Below are 6,485 nucleotides of genomic sequence, written 5' to 3'. Positions count from 1 at the left end.
ATGCGAACCATCGGGCACTCTGAACAGACCCTGAGAACAGCCCTCCTTTTCAAGCCCCCCGAGCTGGTGGCGCAGTATGAGAGAGCTTCAATGCGGGGGAGCGGTGCCTGAGGAATGAAGCCTTTCAGCCCAACAGCGAGCTCTTTGAACCCATTACCTTGCACTCAGAGTCAGACTGGATGCCCTCCCACCCCGAGGTCCCCCAAGACTTTTAACAGTTCTTCAATGATCCTAAAAGAAAGATAGTGTCGCCAGAGAAACACAGCATCCACAGACAGTCTATCGGATCTCTTGGGAACACCTGACTCATCAGTGATGAATATATGAAGTGGCGGAAGGGCTACTGTGAAGCATTCTTCTATGGCTTGACAGTGAAACTCCTGGAACCCGGCCTTGTTTCAGCAACGAGATGTTCCTTTAGAGTCAAGGATAACACCCCAAACCTACAAATCCATGCTGGGGACATCCTGAAGTTCTTAAAAATGAAGAAACCCGAAAAGGCTTTCTGCGTTGTGGGGATCACAATGATCGATCTTTACCAAGAGACTCGTGGAGTTTGGTCTCGGACAAGCCTCCTTGACAGACAGTGTGGGGGTGTGACTTTTGCAGCGCGTGCTACAAAGGCAAAGGGCCGAAGCTGGTGGTATCGTCCTCCAGCGACTATTCGGTTTTGACAACTACTGTGTTCCAGAGATCACCGGTGTTTTGCTGCTTCTCTCCTGTTAAGACTTTGACCCATGACATCGGACACATCTTTGGAATGCGACACTGTCAGTGGCTCTCTTGCCCGATGCAAGGCTCCAACCAGCTGGAATAAGCTGACCGGCGCCCCGCCCCCCCACCCCCTCTGTCCCACCTGCTTGTGTAAGCTGTAGAGCGCCATTGGCTTCCACATCGCCGAAACTGCTGACGTCCCCGGAAGAACACCAAAACCTGCCCGTGAGGAGGCTCCGAATTGGCCAGAACGGACGGCAGCCTTCAAGGAACGGAAAGAGTGGATAATCAAATGCCTTGCTGTTCTCCAAAAATAAGGACCTTCAGATCGGAGTACTTAAAATACTGGCATATTATGTTTTCATAAAAAAGAAAGAGAGATGTGTTTCCAGAAGGATAAGAAGTCTAGGTGTGTTAAGGACCTGGGCTGAAAACACAAGGGAAAGGGACTGCTTGAGAAGATGCAGTTAGTGCCTAGAGGTGGGCCACTCCACTTGGTTAAGTGCTTAGGCTGGTTGGAAAAGGCCTAGGCGGTATAATAGCCTAAAGGTGTAGAGGTCAAGTGGAATGTCAGGAGATGGCGAAGTTTATCAGAGCAGTCTGAGACTGAGTGGGTGTAGAGGGGGTGGTGGTGTATGCCTTTCAAGAAACAGTGGTTTCTGGGGGAAGTAGCAGAGCGGGGTACCTTATATTGGGATGGCCCAATGGTGAGGGATTGAGGAAGGAGCGTTCCCAGGGGACAGACTATTACTCTGAATGTCCTGGCCTAGTCTAAGTGAGATGCTGGCTGGGAGATGAGAGTATTGCTAAATTATGTAATAACAAAATGTAGGAGGGGGAGCAGGGAAGGAGAGGAAAAATGAGGAGTTGATACCAAGGGCTCAAGTACAAAGCACATGTTTTGAGATTGATGAGGCAGCAAATGTACAAATGTGCTTGACACAATGGAGGTTTGTATGGACTGTGATACGAGTTGTAAGAGTCCCCAATGAAATTATTTAGGAAAAAAAAGAATGAAAAGGGGGATAGTACTTACTACCTAAAAGGAATTATAAAAATAGTACAAGATTTTGTTTTAAAGAAGAGGAAAAAAAAAGAAAAAGAAGAGGAAAAAATAAAATGGAAGCTGGGTATCTAAACGCTGCCCTGGTTGAGCTCAGGAATGCTCTGGGGGGTGTAGGGCTATAGCCAATTGACCAGTTGCAAGCTATGCCTAGGGCCCTGCCCATTTGGGTGCTTGGGTAGGCTTAAACAGATACCAGAGTAGAGGAGAGGGGCTGGATTGGAGCTGTGCGTGGTGAGATACCAAGGGTCTTGTTCTGGGGCCTAGAGTGGTTTTGCTCATCTGGGACTGATTCTTGCTGGCACTCCCAAAGGAACAGAGCTCAAGCTGTGTGGATCTGGTTGCAGGGGCAGGCCTCACCCTGGTCAGGAGATGGCAGTCTCCAAGAAGAGATGGAGAGCAGGGAACTGTGCTAGGCACCATCCCAGGGGAAAGGCTGCCTATCACGAGGTGCCTTGGGGGAAGAGTGAAGCAGCAGCCTTCTCAGAAAGTAGACTGTTGCTCGGATGACCTGGAGTGATCTAAATGGGATGCAGGCTGGAACATGGGCTTGTGAGAGGGCTGCGGTGCTTAGATCCGTGGACATGGAGTGGTCATGGGGGTCATTCGAGTCCAGAGTGTATATGACTGGGGCATCTGCCAAGGGAAGTTCGCCAGTCAGATATATGGCCTGCACACCAACCATGAGCCAGGATGCCATTAAAGCTTGCTGGGACATCAGTGACTTGGTCTGGTGGAGGAAAGATGAGGCATCTTGTGGACTTGTTTACCCTGTCCTCTGCCCCTCTGCCACTCCCACTGTCTCTAGATCTTGAGGGGCTTGGTTTACTTATCTATTGAGTCATTTGCTCTGCATTTTCTCTTTCTTAATGAATGTTTTCATCCTGATTGGTAGAGAGGGATTTGCTCTCATGTGATCAGTAGGTCATCTCGAAGCGAAACCACCTTTTACTTTCTCACTTTTGTTTCAAATTAATTTTTGGCTGTTTGGTCTCATATTGATATTTTTTCAAGGACCACTGTACTCGTTGATGGTATTTTTATTTTGTGACCCAATCTGTCATTTAGCTATTAAGTGACCTCCTAGGGATCATTTCAGTTCAAAGTTTAAAGGGCAATAGTCTCTGGGGTTCCTTTAGTCTTAACCAACTCAATGAACCTGGATTTTTAAAAGAATTTGAGGTTCTGTTCTACCTTTTCTCCTATTTTACCAGAATCCATCTATTTTAGCTGTGACCATCCATCCAGGTACCATCTAGATATTTTGGTTTCAGGGTAAAGAAGGTTGTCTTTCATTGTAGATGGTTCTATAGACTTGTTTCTTCTCACAGTTTTGGATGTTCATCTTTCTTTTTGGCTTTTGATTAGTGTAAATTAATACAAGGGGGCTACAAAAATTTTGTGGAAAATTTGAATTCAACAATAATGGAATTTTTCAAAAATTTAAAGACCCCCCCTCATTTTGTATCTTTGATGACTGTTTTCAGGCTTTTATGATCCCAGATACTACCGCTTAAAATGTCAAACATAAACTATATCATACCATTTGACTAAGTTGTCCCATGAGACTATGGGCCTAAGCCATCCAACTCAGAAAATCAATCTTTCCAGGTATTTGCTTATGTCTAAGAAATATTTGTAACTCTGCTCCTATGTGTTTTATTATACTTGTATATTTATTAATCTGAATATATATGATATATGGAAAATCATGTACATATACATATGCATTCATATATATCCAAATGCATATATGTCCCTTCCATATAGTTATTCCACTATTTGTCTATTGCTTTGTCAGACTGTGTATGGCTTGTGTGTGGCTGTGATGCTGAAAGCTATGTCACTGGTACTTCATATGCCAGCAGGGTCACCCAAAGTGAACACATTTCAGCAGAGCCTCCACACTAAGAACAGACTACGAAGAAGGAATAGACTGTCCACTTTGGTGGAATTAGCCACTGGACAACTTGGGAATCACAGCAGAACATTCTCAGAGACAGTGCCAGAAGGGGAGTCCGCCATAAAGAGAAATGTGGGCCAGTGACCAAGAAGAACCTCCACACTGAGGGCGCAGCGATGGGCTCAAGCATAGGAACCATCATGCGGATGGCCCAGGGCCAGGCAGTGCTTCCTTCTGTTGTGCACAGGGTCGCTATGAGTTGCAACTTACTCAAAGGCACCTAACAATAAGCCATTTGTCGAAGTAGCAGACAGCTAGCACTCGGACCTTGTAGGAAACTAGCCCAGCAGATTTTCAAGACAAGCCTTCTATAGGCATCACACATGTCCTGTTCTTAATCGACAAAGATCATTTGCTGCTGTTGCTAGGCGCCTTCAAGTCGGTCCTTACTCATAGCAGCCTTATGTGCAGCAGAGTGAAGTGCTGTCCCCTCCTCACAAGTGTTACGTTTGAGTCCATTGTATAGCCAAGGTGTCAATCCATCTCAAGGCCCTAGCCCACTGGTTTTTGAAGTCCCTAAATATTGCTTTGAATTCGGTGCCTGTTTCATCAGTTTCCTTTAGTATTTTAAAGCAGCTGATCAAGTTTAGGGACTTAGGTTATGGCCAGAGTTTAAATTGACTTTTCCCCCCCAAGGTTAAAGTCTGAGTAGTGAAGAGGATAAGAGGAAGCTCATTGATGTATGGGGGGATTATATCCATACCTTAATACTAGTGTCCTTGAACTAGTCAGTTCCAGGCAAGGCAGCAGGACCTGGTCTTAGTGCCATTTGCAATGCGATTCAAATTGCTCCAGACAGTTTCTCCTGCTCCCACCTGCTACCATATATTTGAGTTCCCTGTTCTTTCCACCCCTCTGTGAAGTGTGTGAGTTGATGAGTTGATGAACCTGTTTCCTTTCCCTCACACTCAGCACTCAGAGTGACTCCCCCCTTAGTGCTGTGAGACAGAGTGGGGCTAGAATAGCCCAGTCACCTGTGGTATGGCTTTTGCAAATCCTTTTGACACCCCCCCACCCCACCCGCAATCCTGCCCCTGCCCTTTAACTAGGTCATCATCCAAATGCCCTGGCAGCTTCTGCCAGAAACAAAGTTAGAGATCCACACCTAACTTGGGAAATATTTCCTGAGTCATCAGGAGGGGGAACTTAGCTGAACTCAGTTGCAAACTGCTCTTTGCAGGCCCCCTGCTTCTGTTGCTAATGACTTTCCTTTGACATTAGCTGCGCTTCACCCACTGGGGATGGGCTGAGACAGGAAGGGTGCCCTGGTTTAATGAAGTGGCAGAAGGATCTTCTTGGAGTGCCTTCACTACAAAGTTAAGGTCAGGGCATTCATAAGAAAAGCACAGTCTTTTAAACCTGCACAAAGAGTGAGACAGACAGACAAACATCAGGCCTCTGTCATACTAGCTTATGCCACAGAAGTTAGCACATGCTACCGCAGACTTGGACTAGATTATTGATAAGAGAAGGAAAGCCATTGCGAACACTGTGATCCCAAGATTGCACTGTGTGATCATACGGCAATGTTCCTACCCTCTGATGGATATTTAGATTGCAGTCTGGTTCCACTCGTTAGCTATTATACATAATGTTACTATGAATATTGTTTTCAATGCAAGTGCCTGTTACTTTTGGGTGAACAGTTCCTAGGTTGGGAATGCTGGATCTTATGGTATTTATATATACCATAAGGTACGTGTGTGTGTATACACTTTTAAAAGTTTGTGGGAAAATGGAATTGGAATATAATCCAATTTCCCCATTAACTTTGTGAATCCTTCTCATATTTAGAATAAAGGAATGATGTGTTTGTGTGTGTGTGTGTGTGCGCGCGCTACACTTCTGCTCTTCTAGGAAAGACACTCATGGCCCCTTTGGCTCCCCCCCACCCCCATCAAAATGACATCCTTATTATGTGGAGTAGGTGTGTAGTCTACACCTGTGTAGGGCTTTGAGTGTAGGCCAGTGAGTTTCAATGGATGGACACATTTCTTACTGTCTGCATTTGGGGCTCTGTGAGTGGGGGTGCGCCGTATGAAGACATCACTATAGCAAAAGGGAGAATGGGGCTCATGGATGGTTTGGAATAAACACTTCAATATGATACCAATTTTAATGGTACAAAATAAAGCTGAACCAATTTTTCTTGCCTGATGGGTACTAAACATTCAGTTGCCATAGAGTTACACAGACCCGGGACAATCTTATGTGTGTCCAAGTAGAACTGTGCTCTATAGAGTTTTCAAGGGGTGTTTTGTCTTTTGTGTTTTTCAGGAAGTAGATTGCCAGGCCTTTCTTTTGAGGTTCTTCTGGGTGGACTCACATCTGTAGCATTTTCTTTAGTAGCTGAGTGCTTAATATATGAACTACCCAGAGATTCCTACCATACATGCTAAAAATCAACAAAGAAACAAACAGAAGTCCAAACCCGTTGCTGCTTAGTAGACTCTGACTCATGGTAATACCACGTGTATTAAAATGGTTATGAAAAATATATAATGATACCTGTGGTAGTTATATAATTGGTCAATTTGAGGATTAAGAGTGTAGGGGTGGATCATAGCCAATGGGGCCTCTGTGTGGGCATGGCCTCCTGAGAATTCTGGGAAATCTGGTACTTCATCCTTGGAGGCAGAAGACACTTCTCTCTCTCTACCACTCACTGGAGACATTGCAGCTGACAAGACACATGAAACTACCCTAGTGCCCTGAGCCAGAAAAGTCACATGGTGCAACCAGAAC

General features: G+C 45.3%; 1 pseudogene; it reads left to right on the top strand.

The window, feature by feature from the left end:
• Positions 1-1,031, top strand: LOC142435024 (archaemetzincin-2-like; annotated as a pseudogene).
• The last annotated feature ends 5,454 nt before the right edge of the window (positions 1,032-6,485 follow it).

The sequence above is a fragment of the Tenrec ecaudatus genome, chromosome X, assembly GCF_050624435.1.
Source record: "Tenrec ecaudatus isolate mTenEca1 chromosome X, mTenEca1.hap1, whole genome shotgun sequence".
Classification (NCBI taxonomy): Eukaryota; Metazoa; Chordata; class Mammalia; order Afrosoricida; family Tenrecidae; genus Tenrec; species Tenrec ecaudatus.
This window is presented reverse-complemented; position numbering and strand designations above follow the sequence as displayed.